Below are 22,490 nucleotides of genomic sequence, written 5' to 3'. Positions count from 1 at the left end.
AAGATACAGAATTAACAGTATCACCTGAGGAAATGCAAAGGACAGGGGACATTGATTTATATGACCTAGGACCACAGAAGACAGTGGCATGGGAAGATTAGGTGGTTAAGAAAGCATTTGGGGTGGGGGTGGAGGGTAAATACTTGCCTTCACTAGACAGGGCATTGAATCTAAAAGCAAGATTATGGTACAGCTGTACATTAGTATGCAGTGTAAGAGTTTAGAACAGAGTTGCACGATATGGTTTAGAACAGGATGCACGATATGCCAATTTGGACTGAGATGTAGGAAATCCTCACGCGGAGTATGGTCAATCTTTGGCATTCCCTGAGTAAGGCATCATTGTGTTCACTCAAAACAGAGATTGATAGATTTTTGGATATTATGCAAATTGAGTTTGGAGACGAGTGCAGGAAAATGGAATTGAGATAGATCACCCATGATGTCAGTGGATGATGGAACAACCTCAAGGGCCAAATGGTGTACTCCTTTTATTTCTTATATTCTTACATTCTTACTGGGCTTCATGGTGACATAGACAAACAGGTGGAATGGACAGCTACGTGGCAGATGAAATTTAAGGACGAGAAATGTGAAGTACTACATTTTGGTAAGAATGAGAAGCAGTACAAATTAGAGGGCTGATTCTCAAAAGGGGTATGAGAACAGTTCTGGGGTATATTCACTCAGTTTGTGAAAGTGGCATTGGAGGTTGAGAATGTGGTTTAAAAAAAGCAGGATCCTGAAGTTTATAATTAGAAGAACTGAGTATATGACCAGGAATTCACCATCAACCTTTATGAAAACACTGATTTGGCCACAAATGTATTATGTCCCATTCTGGGCAACACAATTTCAGACGCTGGACAGGCGGCAGAGGAGATTTACTAAAATGATGCCAAGGTTAAGTGATTTTAATGATCTGAATAGGCTTGAGAAGCAGGGATTGGAACAGAGACAGTTACAATGATGAAGTGTATAACCAAGGAACATTAAAAAAAGTATACTATTGGCAAGGGGAACTAAGGAAAATTGAATGAAGGTGGTTGGCAAAAGAATCATAAGAAACAGGACAAAAGCATGTCCCATGCACAGCCAATGGTTAGGGCTTGAATGCATCAAATATCTTCTGTGAAAACATCTTTACTGCATTTCAGTCTGGTAAAGTACTGAGCTCTCCCAAGCTCAAAGGCGTGATTTTCTTATCCTGACTGAACTAAACCTAGGCCTCCTCCCTCCCTTCCCCTCCTCCTTCCCAGATCTCCCTCTATCTTCCTGTCTCCACCTATATCCTTCCTTTGTCCCACCCCCGACATCAGTCTGAAGAAGGGTCTCGACCCGAAACGTCACCCATTCCTTCTCTCCCGAGATGCTGCCTGACCTGCTGAGTTACTCCAGCATTTTGTGAAATAAATCGATTTGTACCAGCATCTGCAGTTATTTTCTTATACTACTAGGCCGACAGTTGGATTGGCAAATTTATTTGAAGCTTTCAAAATGCAGCTTGGTAAATCAGATTCCCACAGCTGTGTGGGGGGATGGGAATGGGACGAACTGGATTTTCTGTGCACAAATGGACTCTTTTTATGCTGTAACCATGCCTTGATTCTTTATTAAAAATGTTTTTCATTTCTCAAGTTACTGATTGGAGTTGCAGAAAGTCTGTAGCATAGGCAGGTTAAATCTGTTGTAGAAAAGGGAAAAGGTTCAACTGACTAAATTATTACTTTATATTTCTCCTCGGGTACAGAGTGACTGAAAGAATAGCTAATGGTGGAAAAGTTGAAAACACAAGAAATAACCTAATGTCAGATGAATAAGCAAAATAAAGGGTGAGTGTTTGTCAGTACGACTTTGCAGGTATTGAAGGTGTGGTGCATTTTCAGGTGCGGTTATTTAGGGAGGAGACAGTATCAAAATACTTGAAAAGGGAGGAGCACTTGGCGAACAATCAATGATCACAAGGCATTCATACCTTTGTGGAAAGTTACTGTCGTATATCTTCCCCTGGAGCCAGACAATCAGTATCATTTGATGTTGCCAGCTTTATTTTCAATTTAATTTATTCCAATTTATTGCCAGATTCAATCACCTGAGCATAAACACATAGGTAAATTAAATGGAAAACATCCTGAGCTCTGATGCAATGAAGTCCAGAGAAATGGTAATTTGGAATTTATCTACTCCTGGCAAGTCAGCATCCAGGGGTTCCTGTGGAAAAGATGCTCCTTTCTCCGAATCATCAAGGAGAGCCTTGAGACCATAATGAAGCACGGACCAGAGAAACAATGAAAAAACTACTGGCCAGCATAATGGGGAAATATGCTGCCTGGCCCACTGAGTTACTCCAGCATTTGTGTTTATCTTCGACATAAACCAACATCTGCAGTTTCTTCCCACGCATAAAGGAAAATATGTTTTAGTCCCAACAACTTTGAATGAGACAAAGTAACTCAATGGGTCAGGCAGCATCTCTGGAGAACATAGATTGGTGACTTTTTGGGTCAGGATCCTTCCTCGGACGTTGAATGCCTATTCAGTTTTTACAAAGATGCTTTGTACAAAAGATGATAGGTTTGACATATTACTCAAGGACAGTAAGGCAATACAGGGAGAAAAGATGAAGTACGAAGGTAAGCTAGCCAAGAATATAAAGGAGGATAGTAAAAGCTTTATGTATGTGAGGAGGAAAAAATTAGTTGAGACAAATGTGGGTCCCTTGAAGGCAGAAACAGGTGAATTTATTATGGGGGACAAGGAAATGGCAAACAAGTTGAACAGGTTCTTTGGTTCTGTCTTCACTAAGGAAGACATAATCTCCCAGGTGTACTAGGGGACAGAGGACCTAGGGTGATGGAGGAACTGAAGGAAATTCACATTAGTCAGGAAATGGTGTTGGGTAGACTGATGGGACTGAAGGCTGATAAATCCACAGGGCCTGATGGTTTGCATCCCAGGGTACTCAAGGAGATGGCTCTAGAAATTGTGAACGCATTGGTGATTATTTTCCAATGTTCTATAGATTCTGGATCAGTTCCTGTGGATTGGAGGGTAGCTAATGTTATCGCACTTTTCAAGAAAGGAGGGAGAGAGAAAGAGAAAGCAGGGAACTATAGACCAGTTAGCCTGAAGATGCTGGAGTCAATTATCAAAGATGTAATAGCGGCGCATTTGGAAAGCAGTAACAGAATTGGTCCAAGTCAGCATGGATTTACGAAGGGGTAATGACTAATCTTCTGGAATTTTTTGAGGATGTAACTAGGAAAATGGACAAGGGAGAGCCAGTGGATGTGGTGTACCTGGAGTTTCAGAAAACCTTTGATTAAGGTCCCACATAGGAGATTAGTGGGCAAAATTAGAGCACATGGTATTGGGGGTAGGGTATTGACATGGATAGAAAATTGGTTGGCAGGCAGGAAACAAAGAGTAGGGATTAACGGGTCCCTTTCAGAATGGCAAATGGCAGGCAGTGACAAGTGGGGTGCCACAACACTCAGTGCTGGGACTGCAGCTATTTACAATATACATTAATGATTTAGATGAAGGAATTAAAAGTAACATTAGCAAATTTGCAGATGACACAAAGCTGGGTGGAAGTGTGAACTGTGAAGAGGATGCAGTATAATGTGGATGTGAGGTTATCCACTTTGGTGGCAACAACGGGAAGGCAGATTATTATCTGAATGGTGTCAAGTTAGGAAAAGGGGAAGTACAACGAAACCTGGGTGCCCTTGTACATCAGTCACTGAATGTAAACATGCAAGTACAACAGGAAGTAAAGAAAGCTAATGGCATGTTGGCCTTCATAACGAGAGGAGTTGACATAGGACCAAAGAGGTCTTTCTGCAGTTGTATAGGGCCCTGGTGAGACCACACCTGGAGTATCGTGTGCAGTTTTGGTCTCCTAATTTGAGGAAGGACATTCTTGCTATTGAGGGAGTGCAGCATAGGTTCACGAGGTTAATTCTGGGATGGCGGGACTGTCATATGATGAAAGAATGGAACGACCGGGCTTGTATTCACTGGAATTTTGAAGGTTGAGAGGAGATCTTATAGAAACATATAAAATTATTAAGGGATTGGACACGCTAGATGCAGGAAACATGTTCCTGATGTTGGGGGAGTCCAGAACCAGGGGCCACAGTTTAAGAGTAAGGGATAGGCCATTTAGAACTGAAATGAGGAAAACCTTTTTCACACAGAGTTGTGAATTTGTAGAATTCTCTGCCTCAGAAGGCAGTTGAGGCCGATTCACTGGATGCATTCAAAAGAGAGTTAGATAGAGCTCTTAGGGCTAGCAGAATCAAGGGGTATGGGGAGAAGGCAGGAACAGGGTACTGATTGTGGATGATCAGCCATGATCACATTGAATGGCAGTGCTGGCTCAAAGGACAGAATGGCCTCCTCCTGCACCTATTGTCTATGTATGTAGTTTTGATCAGAAAAAATTGAAATTTAGGAAGATTTCCACGTCTTTCTTCTTTTCCAGAGGTCTTCTTTGCTTGGCCAGATTAAGCTTTGTGTTCTGGATGCTACATGTTCCATATTTTGCCTTTAAATAGGTCCATCTGTGCAAATATTACAGACACATGGAATTAATTTACTTGATGTTAACCCTAAAGTTAAGCAGCTGGCATCACATTCTCAGCACTTGCGAAATTCCAGATTGTGTCATTCCCTTTATGTCCTGCCCTGATTGAATTTCTCAAAATGCATCATTTCATACCAATCCATGTGGCATACCCTCTAGTAACAGCCCTTCACTACAATTTTCTGCCTCCCATCACAAAACCAAGGACAAAGGAGTCAGTAGATGTTGTTTACCTAGATTTTCAGAAAGCCTTTGATAAGGTGCCACATGGAAGGCTGCTGAGGAAGATGAGAGCCCATGATATCAAAGGACAAGTACGGCATGGATAGCAGGTTGGCTGGATGGCAGAAGGCAAAGCGTGCAATAAAGGGGGCTTTTTCTGGTTGGCTGCCAGTGAATAGCGGAGCTCCGCATAGCTTGGTGCTGGGGCCGCTGCTCTTCACTTTGTATATTAATGATTTGGATAAGGGGATTGAAGGGTTTGTGGCCAAGTTTGCAAATGATACAAAAAAAATGATGGAGGGGAAGGTAGTGTAGAAAAGGAGGAACTCTGTAGAAAGACTTGGACAGGTTGGGAGAGTGGGCAGAAAAGTGGCAGATGGAATATAGTGTAGCAATGTGTGGTGGCATGCATTTTGGTAGTAGGAATAAAGGCGTAGACTATTTTCTAAATGGGGAAAGCATCCAGAAATCGGAGGTGTAAAGGGACTTGGGAGTGCTGGTGCAGGATTCCCAAAAAGTTAATCTGCAAATCGGATTGGTAGTAAGGAAGCAAACGCATTTATTTCGAGGGCTTGCACACAAAACAAGGATGTAATGCTGAGGCTCGATATGGCACTGGTCAGGCCGCATTTGGAATATTGTGAGCAATTTTGAAATCCATATCTGAAGGATGTGCTGGCTCTGGAGAGGGCCCAGAGGAGGTTTACATGAATGATCCCAGGAACGAGTAAGTTAACTCATATGATGAGCATTTGACGGCACTGTGCCTGTACTCACTGGGGTTTAGAAGAATGAGGGGGGCGGGGGGACAACATTGAAATGGACAGAATAATGAAAGGCTTGGATAGAGTGAATGTGGAGAGGATGTTTCCACTAGTGGGAGAGTCTAGGACCAGAGGTCATAGCCTCAGAACTAAAGGATATTCTTTTAGGAAGCTGAGGAGGAATTTCTTTCATCAGAGGGTGGTGAATCTGCAGAATTCCTTGCCACAGAAGGCTGTGGAGGCCATCAGTGCATATTTTTAAGGCAGAGATAGATTCTTGATTAGCATGGGTGTCAGACGTTATGAGGAAAAGGAAAGAGAATGGGGTTAGGAAGGAGAATGGCCTAATTCTGCTCCTATCACTTATGAAATCAAGTAGAAAACTTATCAACAAAATCAATAGGACTAACTATTCCCTGATAGAAAGCAGACTGATCAAAGGGCAGTATGTTACTAGATTTATTGCATGAGCAAGTCTCTTGAGGGTACAAGAACATTTCAAGCACAGTTGCATTGGTAGAATTTAAATTAACCCCCTGAAAAATGAAGTGCAGTTTTAGTCATAATTCCTATTCAATTAATACTCTGATCAAGTGCGTGCAATTTGGTCTGATTTTAATACCATAAGAAACTTTGCTATCAAATCCTCATTATTCTTGACATATGTATGCAAATAACAATGGAGGGAACAAAGGCTGGCTGGTATTCAGTGGGTACTAGCACTGTTCAGCATGATGCCATTGCGCGTGGACTTCCCTTCACTCATTAACTGAAGTGTTGGGATGAAAGTCATGCAGTTTGAGAAGGGTCTCAACCAGAAACGTCACCTATTTCTTTTCTCTAGAGATGCTGCCTGACCCCCTGAGTTACTCCGGAATTTTGTGTCTATCTTTGGTGTAAATCAATATCTGCAGTTCCTTGCAGTGTCGTGTAGGATATCCCCATGCACTGAACCTGATTCATCCCCAATCAGGAATAGTGAATTGAATAGCAGGTAGGAATGATAAAGAAGAAATTTAGGCTCAGAGATACTTATATACCAGTGCACATGGAGTGAATCATTAACAGGCAAATTAAGTATCAGTCTTCAGTGCAGGCCTGAAATACAAAAGGCTGTAAATTAATTAATCTCATCTTGGTGGCGCCCCCATCTAGAATGAATGAATCTCAAGGAGGAGATTGGTTTTGGAAGAGATGACCACGGACTAGGAATGATAAGTTATGAAAAATTTGTCTAAATTGTGCTTGTAGTTATTTTGACTCAGGAGATTAGGGATGATTCCATGGAGGAGTTTTAAGATCAATAAAGGAAAAGGATTAGAAATAATCTATTTCAACTGCAGAGATGGGATAGAAGTGGAGCTCAGAATAGAAAACAAACATATATCAGGATGCCCTTCCCTACACAAAGGGCTGGAAGTAAGTTATAGAAAGCCCGGTCAGAGCCCATCTGAAGTAACCAAATTCAGAGAAAATCTCGAATTTTCTCCACCAAAAAGCGATTGTGATTTGGGAATAATTTTAAAATTCAGAAATGACACCAATGATTCTTTGTTGGGTCACAGTAGCACGGTGGTAGAATTGCTGCCTTACAGCTCCAGAGACCCGGGTTCGATCCTGACGACGGGAGCCGTCTACACGGTGTTTGTACATTCTCCCTGTGACCACGTGGGTTTCCTCCCACACTCCAAAGACGCAGAGGCTTGTAGGTTAATTAGCATCAGTAGAACTGTGCTAGTCAACGCGGACTCGGTCATCGAAGGGCTGTCTCTAAAGTCTACTTAGTGTAAAGGGCGATGTGGGTTATGTGAACCTCAGGTAAGTGAAGATTTAAGACAGTCATGATCTAGTTAATTGGTGGAACAGGTGCAAGCAGCCTTTTTTCTGACCCCCCTCTTGTTCTAATCACTCTACGCAATACAATGAAGAATGTTTGAATAAGTCAATTGTTATGAGCCAGGAAATAAAAACACAAGCAAGTGGTAATATTTATACATAATCATTAAATATTTGGTAGCTCTACAATCTTCCTAGCTTGTCTTCCTCAATATTTACAACTTCATGATCAGTTCCTTACCTATGCAAGTTCACTCAAAAATATTACACAATGTAGAAATGTTTTAATCTGACATCTATAACATAAAGTTCTCAAAAAAATAGTTTTATTTAAACTGCAGAAGGTTAAAAAAAATTCAGATTGTTAAATTCATAAGTATTTTTTCAGACCCAACAGGGACTGGTATTTGTAATACTGTGAACAGACTTGGCAACAGGTAGCGAGGCAGAACACAAGCTCACTGCTCAGAATCCTGGATCATTAAATAAATCAGAAAGCAGAAATCTAATTGAAACACTGATGGCGCAAGATAGAAATGGACATGGATCTATGAAATAATATAGGACGTGTCACAGTATGAGAGGTCAGTCACTGTCTGAAAGATGGGGTTAGTCCTTTGCATCCCCAAACTGTTGGTCTATCCTTCTTTCAGATATCAACTTGCTAGTGGTGTGTTCCCAGCACTCTTGCTCTTGAGTTCTAGGTGACAGACACAAAGAACTGCACACTCTCAGCCAAATGATAGCTTGACCAGGAAAGTAAGGAAGATTCACATTAATTTGTTGCAATTAATTCCTCCAGTGTTTACCTGGAGTACAGGCAGGGAGAGTTTTACCCCTGCAGATGCATAATAGGAAGGGATGTAAATATAGAGGATTACACTAGTCACGAGGCATATGATTAAATGGGGATGCAGCACCTTTAACTTTATGTTTTAATACAAGTTTCAGATTCCTTCTACGTAAATCACCTTGAAATACAGAACATATGCAGAGAACAGCCAATTCGTAATCCCATAAAATTCAGTGAGGTGATCTGCTTTGGGTGAACTGCACTGCAGGACTATTCATGTCCGCACGGACCACCAGAATAAATCATCAACTATGTGGCTACCCTGCATTAAATAGCACAGGCTAGATTACATATATCCAAACAGAGAAAGCAGCTCACTCCCACCATCTTCCGACTTGGGGATACAGGAGGGGCAGTGGGTGGGGGAGAAGAATACTACTATCAACTAACAAAATGATGTTGTCATAGAGTCATTGAGTCCCACAGCACAGAAAGAGGCCATTCGGCCCATCTCTTCCGTGCCGCCCGTTACCAAACAGTCTCATTTTAATCCCATTTTCCTGCATTTGGACCGTAACCCTGAATGTTGTAGCATTTCAAGTGCCCATCCAAATGCCTCTTAAACGTTGTGAGTGTTCCCGCCTCCACCACCACCCCAGGCAGTGAGTTCCAGACTCCAACCACCCTCTGGGTGAAAAAGTTCTTTCTCACATCCCCCCGAAACCTCCCTGTATCCTGTACCCTGTATCTATGTCCCCTCGTTGTTGAACCTTCCACCAGTGGAAGAAGTTCCCCGCCATCTACCTTATCTATGCCCCTCATGATCTTGTACACCTCGATCATGTCCCCTCTCAGCCTTCTCTGCTCCAGGGAAAACAACCCCAGTCTGCTCAGTCTCTCCTCATAACCGAGGCCCTTCATCCCTGGCAGCATCCTGGTGAATCTCCTCTGCACCCTCTCCAAAGCTATCACATCCTTTCTATAATGTGTTGACCAGAACTGTACACAATACTCCAGCTGTGGCCTCACCAGTGTTCTGTACAATTCCATCATTACCCCCCTACTTTTATATTCGATGCCCCGGCTAATGAAGGCCAGTAACCCATATGCCTTTTTAACCACCCTGTCCACCTGTCCTGCTGCCTTCAAGGACTTGTGTACCTGTACTCCAAGGTCCCTCTGTACCCCTGTCTTCCCTAGGGTCCTTCCATTCATGGTGTACTCCCTCTCCAAGTTATTTCTGCCAAAGTGCATCACCTCGCACTTTTCAGGATTAAATTCCATCTGCCACTGCTCCGCCCATCTGACCATCTCATCTATATCTTCCTGCAGCTTGCAGATCCCTTCCTCGCTATTTACCACCCCCCCTACCTTTGTGTCATCTGCAAACTTGCTGATCATGCCCTGTACGTTGACATCCAGATCATTTATGTAGATTACAAACAGTAAGGGACCCAACACCGATCCCTGCGGCACTCCACTGGACACCGGCCTCCAGTCACAGAAACACCCTTCTACCATCACCCTCTGCCTTTTCTCACTAAGCCAGTTTTTTATCCATTTTGCCAAGGTGCCCTGGATCCCATGGGCTCTTACCTTCTTGACTAGTCTCCTGTGTGGGACCTTGTCAAAAGCCTTACTGAAATCCATGTATACCACATCCACTGCACTACCCCCATCTACCTCCTTGGTCACCCCTTCAAAAAATTCAATCAAGTTAGTCAGACACGACCTTCCCTTAACACAGCCATGTTGACTATCCTTAATTAACCCTCGATCCTCCAAGTGAAGACTGATTCTGTCCCTCAGAATCTTTTCTAGCAGCTTCCCCACCACCAATGTCAGACTCACCGGCCTGTAGTTCCCAGGTTTATCCCTACTGCCCTTTTAAAATAATGGCACCACATTAGCTATCCTCCAGTCCTCCGGTACATCCCCTGTTGCAAGAGAGGCTCTGAAAATTTGTGCCAGAGCCCCCGCAATCTCCTCCCTTGCCTCTCTCAGCATCCTGGGATACATCTCGTCAGGGCCCGGAGACTTATCCACTTTTAAGCCTGCCAGAGCCTCCAGCACCGCCTCCCTGTCAATAGCAATATGCTCAAGAACATCACAACCCTCCTGCTCCATTTCTAAGTCCGCATCGCCCTCCTCCCTCGTGAAAACAGATGCAAAAAATTCATTTAAAACATCTCCTACATCCTCTGGCTCCACACACAGCTTTCCACTATGGTCCCTGATGGCCCCCACTCTTTCCCTCGTTATCCTCTTACCCTTGATATACTTATAGAACACTTTGGGATTTTCTTTTATTTTGCCCGCTAGTGCTATCTCATGGCCCCTTTTTGCTCTCCTAATTTCTTTTTTAAGAACCGCCCTACACCTTCTGCATTCCTCTAATGATGTCTGTGCCTTAAGTTCTTTATGCCTTCCAAAAGCCCCCCTCTTTTTTCGAATCAATCCTACTATATCGTTCGACATCCAAGGTTCTTTGGACTTGTTTGTCCCACCCTTGAACTTTAGGGGAACATGCTTCCTCTGTACTTTTTCAATTATTCCTTTGAATGACTCCCACTGTTCTGATGCGGTCCTCCCCACGAGAAGCTGATCCCAGTCCACCAGGGCCAACTTCTGCCTTATCAGATTAAAATCGGCCTTGCCCCAATTCAGTAAATATCACTGAATTGTGATCACTGTCACCAAAATGCTCTGCCACTGACACATCAGCCACCTGTCCGGCCTCATTTCCCAAGATTAAGTCCAATACCGCCCCCTCCCTTGTTGGACTTTCAACATATTGGCTCAAAAAGCCCTCCTGGATGACCCTTAGGAACTCTGCACCCTCAGGGCCCTTGACACTTTGGCTATCCCAATCAATATTCGGGAAGTTGAAATCCCCTACTATTACTACCCTGTTGTTTTCACACACCCCCGAGATTTGCCTACAAATATGTTCTTCTATTTCCCTCTGACTGTTTGGGGGTCTGTAGTATACACCCAGTAAGGTGCATGCCCCTTTTCTATTTCTCAATTCCACCCAAATAGCCTCATTTGAGGAACCCGCTAATATGTCATTCCTTCTTACAGCAGAAATAGTTTCTTTGATTAATACTGCAACACCCCCTCCCCTTTTTCCCTGCTCTCTGTCTCTCCTGAAGATTCTATATCCTGGAATATTGAGCTGCCAGCCCTGCCCTTCCTTCAACCATGTTTCCGTAATGGCAACAATGTCGTACTCCCATGTGTTCAGTAACACCTTCAATTCATCCCCCTTGCTTCTAATACTCCTTGCATTAAAATAAATGCCGTTCAGACTTGCCCTACCCCATTGTGCTGGGACATTTTTGTTCTGCCTCCCAATCTGACCAGTTTTTTCCTCTATATTTTCCTTCTCCTCACCCCCTATACTAGCTCCATGCTGTATCCAACCCCCTGCCAAATTAGTTTAAACCCTCCCCAACAGTGCTAGCAAACCTCCCCGCCAGGATATTGGTCCCCCTCTGGTTAAGGTGGAGACCGTCCGGCCTATACAGTTCCCACCTTTCCCAGAAACAGGCCCAATTATCCAGAAAAACGAATCCCTCCCCCCTGCTCCAACTCCTGAGCCACACATTAAACTGCTCTATCCTCCTATTTCTATACTCACTGATGTTGTCTAATAGAAAACATCAGGAATATTTGGGGGAAGACGATAGATGAACAGGAGAGGTGGGAAAGTACATTTAAACCTGCTATCTACAACGGTAGAGAGCTTATTTGCACAGCAGGTGGGCATAGTCAGGTATCCTGAGGGGGGTTTTATTACATTCCTGAGGGGAACAAATATCTGCCTCATTTCACCATGTTCATTACAAAACCATGCAGAGAACTAAAATAAAGGGTGCAAATAAAAACTAGTACCGCCATAACCTTTGTACAAAATAGTATTTTGAACAAGGATGTAAAGTGTACAAGTTGGAGGGAGGAAGGAGATTCCTCCTCATTTGAGAAAATGAACTCCTATCTTATTTAAGAACGTGAACTCAACAGCTAGAAACTGGTGGAAATAAAATATGGGATAGCGTCATAATCAGGAGGTCTTTCTCCCAACAAATATTTTATCATTTATCGTGTGCAACGCAAAAATCACACCAGTACCTCAAAGGCTTAAAGATATAGCACGTGCAAATTGTCATTAGCAACACAAACCTTTGTTGTTAACCCCTTTTCAATTCAAAATATCCATTTAATAAATCAAAAATTAAGGCTTCATTTACATAGAACTTCAGACCTTCACACGATACCTGGGAGTACAGTAACACTTAATATAGAATAAACAAGCTGGCTGCCTCAGCTGCTGTGACCATAAATGTAGAAAGAATCAAAATGTCACAGAGGCTGGAAACAATGTGAGGGCTTGCTCAGGGAAGATGCTACAGAGTAATCTGGGAGACGCACAGAACTCAGTCCCAAGGCTGGCACAGTACATTCTTGGTGACAATCAGTACTCTGTGCAGTATGTAAACTGTTCCAGAAATCCATCTGCTATTGGGAAGTATATTGTTGGGAAAGAAAGACTTGCAATTCAAGCATACAAAAAGTGATGTTTCCAATCTTTAAATTATTTTACTGAATCAGCAAGTGGTCTTTTACCCTTTAAGGAAAGCATTGAGCATCAGCCATTAGGACTTAAGGTGAAATATTTTGAGGTTTTCAATGTTATCATCTCAGGGTAAATGAAAGCACTCGATGCTAGTTTGTGTTTAATGGTTATTTCTTGCACCTAAAGTATTCATTGACAGAGTTGTTGCGGTTTAAACCTATGATTATCTAGATGGGATAGTACATTTTATAGTATCACACTCTGATTATTTGTGATATAGAACCATCAACAGCAGAGTCAACAGTCAACAGAGTCAACAGAGCTTTATTTGTCATTCGGTACCGAGGTACCGAACGAAATTACATAGCAGTCACACAAAAAAAAAGAACATAAGACACATGACCCCAACACAAACGTCCATCACAGTGACTCCAAACACCCCCTCACTGTGATGGAGGCAACAACACTTCCACTCTCTTCCCCACGCCCACAGACAGACAGCTCGTCCCCGACCGACCCACACAGTCCCCACAAGGGGATGGAAGTCCCCGCGGCCGAGCCGCACTGGGCGCTGAAACGTCTCGCGGCCGGGCCGGGCGATGGAAGGCCCCGCGGCCGTGCCGTGCGCAGCTAAGTCCCACGGCCGAGCCGCGCCGGGCGATGTTAGGTCCCGCGGCCGAGCCGCACCGTGCGATGGAAGGCCCCGCAGCCGAGCCGCACCCCGCGCCGTGAGGAAGAGACCTAAAAGGGAAAGGTTCCCCCCACCCACACCACCACCCCCCCCCACCCACACCACCACCCCCCACACATACACAACCAAAAAAAAAACAAAAACATCCCAACACCGACACAACAAAAAAAAGGAAAAAAAGACGAACAGACTGCTAGTGGGGCTGGAAAAAATTCCAGATGCAACATTAGTTTTCCACAACTAGCATTCATTCGGCCAGGGTTGATGTTTATTCCATTCTGCTACTGGCCATGAGCCAAGTTTAGTTCAGCTTTCCTTTTGCGCACAAGTTGCTGTTTACAGTCTGGATCCAGTATTATGCTGCAGGAGGTGTATGCCAAGGTGGAAACGAGCTACCTACACTGACTCCACTGCCACACTGTGCCATCAAAGAGCATTATGCTAGTGGGCCCCTGTTTGAATGAGAATCATCAGAGCAACTGACCAGCAAGCTGTACCAACCAACGCCTACCTGATTTGAGCCCATGAGACATGAAGGTTCGGTAGATAGACACAAAAAGCTGGAGTAACTCAGCGGGCCAGGCAGCATCTCTCCAGAGAGATGAAGGTTCACATGAAGCTAACATGTGAAGGTTCGGTAATCAGGATTAGAAAATTGACCCTTCTTTTAGGTTTGGGCGAGCTCAGTCCTTTACCAGTCTAAAATGCAGAAAGTATTTTATAGCAGGTGTTTTGCCCACAATAGTGGGATCCCTGCCAGCAACACTCAACACTCTCTGAACAATAATATTGAAGGTGATGGTCACATCAGATATGGAAAATGCAAGTCCTTCAGCTCGTGTCAGGAGTTAAAGGGCCAGTTAGATGTTAATTTTCTATCCGAGTAGATGACTGGTATCAACATCAGCATTTGGACAAAAATAAGAATGTGGTGTTTCACTGTGAACTCCCATTGCCTATACAAAAGACTTGATCACTCAATCCCCTCCCTTTATAGCTGTGAGTCAATGACACCATGAATCTGGAAACCACTTCTCCAGGTTCCTGGGATAAGGGTGCATGTAGAGGATTTAGGGAAAGGTGACAGACGGCGTGCAGTCCAAATTTGTTTGCTGCACGGTTTGGTCTTGTTTCTGCAGTTTAAACATGTTCCCAAACCTTGCTATTAACCTTGAATCGAGAATCCTACGCTGCACAGTCAACGAACAGAACCCAGGTCTTCTTAAAAGATAGACACAAGGTGCTGGTGTAACTCAACGGGTCAGGCAGCATCTCAGGAGAAAAAGGTGGTGTTTCACATCAGGACCCTTCATCAGACAGAAGGGATCCAACACAAAACGTCACTTATCTTTCTTCTTCAGAGATGCTACCTGACCCAAAAAGCTGGAGTAACTCAGCAGGACAGGCAGCATCTCTGGAGAGAAGGAATGGGTGACGTTTCGGGTCGAGACCCTTCTAAGGGGTCCAATCCGAAACATCAACCCATTCCTTCTGTGATGTATACATGCAACAATATGGTAAAGCTGCTATGTGATGTATACATGCAACAATATTGTAAAGCTGTGCCTGTGCATTTGCTAAAATACACAGAGTTAAATTGGCCATCTTGTGTCCAGACTTGTGTTGTTTTGGTCTCCCAATCAATGCGTGCTTTTGAGAATGATACTGAGTAGAACGTATCATTAATTGGCGACGAGGATAAACTTGTGAAGTTTCGTCTTGTGACTTGCTGTTGTGGCTACCATGGCTATTTTTGGCTCAATAGGGGAATTTGATGTTGCACAGGGCGACTGGGTGCAGTACGCCGAGCGCATTGAACATTACTTCTTAGCCAACGACATTACAGATGCGGGAAAGAAGAGGTCCATCTTGCTTACAGTGTGTGGAGGGCCAACTTACAGACTCATCTCGAGTTTACTTGCTCCACAGAAACCTGAGCAAGTCGAATATTCTGAGATTGTGTCAACAGTCACGAATCACAAGGTCACGAAACCGTCGGTCATCGTCCAGCGTTACAAATTCAATTCTCATCATCGTCAACCGGGTGAGTCAGTCGTGGCCGAGTTACGTCACTTCGCTTAACATTGTGCTTATGGTTTGAATCTCAATGAAATGTTACGTGATCGTTTGGTGTGTGGGATTGATGATGATCGCATTCAGCGTCGATTATTGTCGGAAGCCATGCTGGATTTCGACAAGGCACTCGGTATCACCACCGCTACGGAGACGGCAGACCGCAACACGGCTGATCTCCGTGACGGGAAACAAAAGCCAAGCCAAGCGATAAACAAAATCGCGAAATCAAGGGGGCCTCACTGTGGTCAGCCCAAGCGGGAAACCGTAAGAGGATTGTCGTGTTATCGCTGTGGTGGCTCTCTCCGCGCTGACCCAAACGACTGTCCAGCGAAACAGGTGGATTGTTTCAACTGCGGAAAAAAGGGGCATTTCTCACGGGTGTGCAAGTCGAGTGGGATAAATGCTCAGCATGGAAGGAAAAAACAGCAGAAAAAGCAGTCAGCCGGAAAAACGGATAAAAGCCACCAACTGACCGAGGAAGGTGATGTGTATGGTCTTTATCATACTAAAAGTGAGAAGAAGAAAGTTACTCCTTTCACTGTGGACATGTGTGTGGGGGGGAAAGACTATCCCCATGCAAATCGACACCGGAGCTGCAGTTACGCTTATCAGTGAAGAGACATGGAAGGACCAGTGGCGAAAAGGTGAAAGGTTACGCCTTCGTGAGAGCACCGCGGTTCTGCGTGCTTACACTGGAGAGAAAGTGGAATTGTTGGGAGAATGTTCGGTGCCCATCTCTCACAACCAGCAAACAGCGACGCTCAAGCTGCTGGTAGCGAAAGGGGCGGTACCAAATCTACTTGGCCGTGAGTGGTTGAAAGTTCTGCGACTCAACTGGCAGGAGGTGAACCAGGTCAATGTGAATGACCGCCTGCAGAGCCTCCTCTCCAAATACAGTGACCTCTTCAAAGCGGAACTTGGGACGCTCAAGGGCGTCGAAGTCGACATCTACATCGACCCGGCTGTACCACCGAAATTCATCAAGGCTCGACCAGTGCCGCTGGCCCGTCGCGATCGCGTTGATCGCGAATTAGATCGCCTACAGGAGGAGAAAATCATAGAACTCGTTCAACACTCGAGATGGGCAGCACCGATTGTCTCCCTTGACAAGGCAGACGGTAGTGTGAGAATCTGCGGAGACTACAGGTTAACAGTGAACACAGCAGCTCGATCTGATACGTATCCAATACCTCGGATTGATGAGTTTTTTACGAAACTGGTGAAGGGGAAGCAGATCACTAAACTTGACCTGTCGCACGCTTACCAGCAGTATTTTTTGTCGTCCAGATCCCGTGAACAGGTGACGATAAATACCCATCGCGGTTTATTCCAACACCGTTTGCCATTTGGCAATTCAACAGCACCGGCTGTATTTCCGCGTACGATGGACAATCTTCTGGCGGGGATTTCTGGAGTTGCTGTGTATCTGGACGATCTGCTCGTCACAGGTAGTTCCGAGGAAGAACACCTCGACAACCTCGAACAAGTCCTCCGCAGGCTCCAAGATGCAGGCCTATGATTGAAACGAGAAAAATGCGCCTTTCTCGTCAATGAAATCTAATACCTGGGCCATAAGGTGAGCGCTGAAGGGCTGCAGCCAGTGAATTAACGAGTCAAAGCCATCGATGAGCTGGCTGAACTGAAGAACCTCAGAGAACTGAAGACATTCCTTGGGATGTTGACCTATTAGGGCAAATTTCTGCCTTATCTCTCAACCATGCTCGAACCGCTTCATCAACTACTGCGCAAAACGGTTCAATGGCACTGGGGACCAGCTCAGCGGAAGGTGTTCGCACAAGCTAAGCAAAGCCTGAAATCATCCAAAGTTCTGACGCACTACGATAGCAACAAGCCACTCGTTCTCTCCTGCGACGCCAGCCCTTACGGATTAGGGGCAGTGCTGTCACACGTCATGGAAGATGGCACAGAAATGCCAATAGGCTACGCTTCACGCAGTACGAATAACGCCGAACGCAACTACTCGCAGCTGGATAAGGAGGGTCTAGCCCTAGTCTTCGGCGTTAAGAAGTTCCACACATACTTGTATGGACGACAATTCGTAATCAACACCGACCACAAGCCGCTTCTTGGGTTGTTCAGTAACGACAAGGCCATTCTGCTAATGGCTTCGCCGCCAGTGATTCGCTGGTCGCTAACACTGGCTAACTCTGGCAGCGTACGATTACGACATCGCGTACAAACCGAGCTCAGCCAACGCCAACGCAGACGCGCTTAGCCGACTCCCACGACGAGCGACGGTATAGTAAGCGCCAATACCAGGAGAAATCGTCCTTCTGATGAGCGAGTTGGAAAAATCGTCCATCACTCCGTCGCATGTTCGCACTATGACGCAGAGGGATCCGATTCTGTCTCGTGTTCGTGAATACATCATGAGCGGGTGGCCAGACAAACCACCAAATGATGATTTCAAGCCCTACTTCAATCGCAAAGTGGAGCTGAGCGTTCACGAGGGTTGTCTTCTCTGGGATAGTCATGTTGTACTACCAGCCCAAGGTCGCTCGCAAATGATCGAGGAAGTGCATGATGCCCATCCTGGTATTGTGAAGATGAAAGCGATTGCTAGAAGTTGTGTGTGGTGGCCTGGAATCGATAAGGACTTAGAGCACAACGTCCGAGCGTGTTCAGAATGCCAAATGCATCAGCGGGATCCGCCCATAGCACCATTGCATTCATGGGAGCATCCTAGTCTACCGTGGTCGCGAGTTCATGTCGATTATGCCGGCCCGGTACAGGGAAAGATGTTGCTTGTTCTAATCGATGCATATTCAAAATAGATTGAAGTGCATATCACGTGAATCAACCAGTGACGTCAATATCAACAAGCCTCGCTTCGTGTTTGTGACACATGGCCTTCCGCATACACTGGTTTCTGACAACGGCCCATGTTTTGCTAGCGAAAAGTTCGCAAAGTTCATGAAAGTGAATGGCATCCGTCATGTCAAAAGTGCGCCATACCATCCAGCAACCAATGGTCTCGCAGATGTCGGGACCGCTGCAAACGTGTGTTGCTCGATTCCTCATCTCGTATCGTTCAACGCCGCAAACTCCTACAACGCAAACGCCGGCTGAAATGCTGATGAAAAGGACAATTCGTACGCGTTTCAACATTGCGGTGCCAGATGAAAGAGCGACCATTGGTGACAAACAATTCTCGCAAAGGTTGCACCACGATTCGCGCCCAGCTCGAGGATTTGAGGAGGGAGAGAGCGTGCTAGTGCGCCACTACGCGAGAGGGGAGAAATGGGTACCAGGACGCATCGCAAAGAAGCTAGTTCCTGTCTCGTACCAGGTCGAGGTTCACGTCAACGGTGTAGAAATCTGGAAACGTCACGCAGACCAGATTCTGAAACGTGAAATTGACTCTCCCACAACCAACGAAACGGGAGATTCGATAGATTTCGACAGGGGTAGGCCCACAGTGCGCGATGAAGACATCAACGAAAGAAGCGTTGCACATGAAAACTTTGATGAAAGCAACCACGATGACACCGTCGAGGACACGACATCAGAGCGCAACGAAGAAGGGCGTAAGCAGTACCCAAAGCGAAATAGAAAGCGACCGGATTACTATGGATTCTGAAAACGGATGAATTTGACAACGGACTTGACTATACGGACTCGGTTATATGGACAATGTAAATGCACGAAAAATTGGTTATCATTAGTGGAAAGGATTGTAACATGAATACTCTTTCGGCATTACATTGAAGATGATACTCACATTCAAAATAAGAATTGGATATGTAAACTTTGATTTGGATTGTAATTTGATACAAAATGATGCATATTTTTGGACTTACTTAAATTGGGTTTTGTTATAGAAAAATACTTTGGAAACATAATGGATATAAAGATCATTACAATAGTGGATTGTTGTATACGTATTAGTAAGCTTTAGATGAAAAAAAAGTATCACAATTCTAAGGGGGGAGATATGTGATGTATACATGCAACAATATTGTAAAGCTGCTATGTGATGTATACATGCAACAATATGGTATAGCTGTGCCTGCGCATTTGCTAAAATACACAGAGAGTTAAAATGGCGATCTTGTGTCCAGACGTATGTTACATAGACATAGAAACATAGAAAATAGGTGCAGGAGTAGGCCATTCGGCCCTTCGAGCCTGCACCGCCATTCAATATGATCATGGCTGATCATCCAGCTCAGTAGCCTGTACCTGCCTTCTCTCCATACCTCCTGATCCCTTTAGCAAAAAGGGCCACATCTAACTCCCTCTTAAATATAGCCAATGAACTGGCCTCAACTACCTTCTGTGGCAGAGAATTCCACAGACTCACCACTCTCTGTGTGAAGAAATGTTTTCTCATCTCGGTCCTAAAAGACTTCCCCCTTATCCTTAAGCTGTGACCCCTGGTTCTGGACTCCCCCAACATCGGGAACAATCTTCCCGCATCTAGCCTCTCCAACCCCTTAAGAATTTTATATGTTTCTATAAGATCCCCCCTCAGTCTTCTAAATTCCAGCGAGTACAAGCCCAGTCTATCCAGTCTTTCCTCATATGAAAGTCCCGCCATCCCAGGGGTCAATCTGGTGAACCTTCTCTGTACTCCCTCTAAGGCAAGAACGTCTTTCCTCAGGTTAGGAGACCAAAACTGCACACAATACTCCAGGTGCGGTCTCACCATGGCCCTGTACAACTGCAACAGAACCTCCCTGCTCCTAAACTCAAATCCTCTTGTTATGAATGCCAACATACCATTCGCTTTCTTCACTGCCTGCTGCACCTGCATGCTTGCTTTCAATGACTGGTGCACCATGACACCCAGGTCACGTTGCATCTCCCCTTCTCCCAATCGGTCACCATTCAGGTAATACTCTGCTTTCCTGTTCTTGCCGCCAAAGTAGATAACCTCACATTTATCCACATTATATTGCATCTGCCATGCATTTGCCCACTCGCCTAATCTATCCAAGTCACTCTGCAGCCTCCTAGCATCCTCCTCGCAGCTAACACTGCCACCCAGCTTCGTGTCATCCGCAAACTTAGAGATGTTGCATTCAATTCCCTCGTCCAAATCATTAATATACACTGTAATTAACTGGGGTCCCAGCACTGAGCCTTGCGGTACCCCACTAGTCACTGCCTGCCATTCCGAAAAGGACCCGTTTATTCCTACTCTTTGCTTTCTGTCCGCCAACCAATTTTCTATCCACCTCAACACTGAACCCTCAATACCGTGTGCTTTAAGTTTGTACACCAATCTCCTATGTGGGACCTTGTCGAAGGCCTTCTGAAAGTCCAGATATAACACATCGACTGGTTCTCCCTTATCCACTCTACTAGTTATGTTGTTTTGGTCTCCCACTCAATGCGTGCTTTTGAGAATGATGCTGAGTAGAACGTATCACCTTCTCTCCAGAGATGCTGCCTGTCCAACCGAGTTACTCCAGCTTTTTGTGTCTATCTTCGGTTTAAACCAGCATCTGCAATTCCTTCCTACACATGCTACCTGACTCACTGAGTTACTCCAGCACTTTGTGTCTATCATTGGTATGAACCAGCATCTGCGGTTCTTTGATTCTATATCTAGGTCTACTTCAATGTTGCTGTTTCAGGAAGAGGAGGAACATTATCTCACATTTCATCCAGTAGAGGAGGAAGAAATTCAAACCTCAAATCTGAATCTTGCTGAGTAAGCAATTACCAGCTTTAATTTCAAATAAACTTTACTTAAAATAAAGATTGTGGAAGACAGGATCATTAGACCTCATTAAACCATTGAAGACAGTTCATTGTCTGTAAATAACAGCCTTAATGATATCCTGCCCCTTTTCTCACAACAAATCCATCATTCCCAATGCTGACTTGAAATAAGTAAGTCACAGGGCAGTGAATGCGATGGAAAACCAAGGACTCTACTTTCCCCTCTGACTTACCAGCGAGAGGTCAAAATGCTGGTGGGAATCCAATCATAACTTTAGGAAATAGATTATACAATGATATCCAGATGATGATAACTATTTCCTTGCTCACAGCTTGGAACCCCGTCTCCAGGCTGAGGCCCCTGGATCGCTTTCTACAATAAAGCATACAATCGGAACAGTTCTAATAATAAAAACGTTACACTGGAGTCTTCACACCTCAAATAAATATTCTTCAATGGGCTAGTGTGTGCTACATGCACCAGTGGACAAGTCTGGGACTCTGAGAAGTGTACATCAGTCATAAAGTAGCTGAGATTGGAAGGCTTAAATAGAAATGTGAAATTATTTGCTGAATTGTCTGCTGACTCACTTTAAGGTGCTGCTCGTTAAATAAAATATATTTGGAATTGCCCTTTTAGTCCATTATACAAGTTTAGATTAGTTTGGGTATAAAAGGGAACATATACTGAAAGGGGGGGGGGGGGGGAGACTGATAAAGATCTAACACTTAATTCCATTCAGATCTTGAACAGTTCTCCTTTATATTTCAAACTGTCAAAACTGTACTTGTCCCATAGCAGAGTACTCATTGTGGTGAAACAAAAATAACCCTCTTCTCTCAAGACATTTAAATTAAGTCAGATGTTCTCTTTGTCAGTGCTTCAACCTTGAGGAGAGATGCAGTGAAAGCATGATACACATAATGAGGGAAAGAAAAAATAGGGTCGGAAAGTGGCTTTGATGCTAGGATCCATAGTATGGAACAGGAGCCTCATCAACAGAGACATGAGATGGCAGCCATGTGCTGCCCATAATGGGTAAATAATGGAAGTTACACTTCAATATCAGGCCTTGAAGGATAGGTGGAAGGAAGCATCAGGATTTTAGGTTCGGGTTATTGATGTAACCAGCCATCTCACGTCTGCCAGAACTGAGCAAGGAGGGGAGAAAAAAACATAAGACTTCTTACTGAAGACCCAAGCACCGAGCCATAAATACACGAGACAGGGACGAAAATGACCCACA

This window comes from Rhinoraja longicauda, chromosome 28 (genome assembly GCF_053455715.1).
Source record: "Rhinoraja longicauda isolate Sanriku21f chromosome 28, sRhiLon1.1, whole genome shotgun sequence".
Taxonomy (NCBI): domain Eukaryota; kingdom Metazoa; phylum Chordata; class Chondrichthyes; order Rajiformes; family Arhynchobatidae; genus Rhinoraja; species Rhinoraja longicauda.
This window is presented reverse-complemented; position numbering follows the sequence as displayed.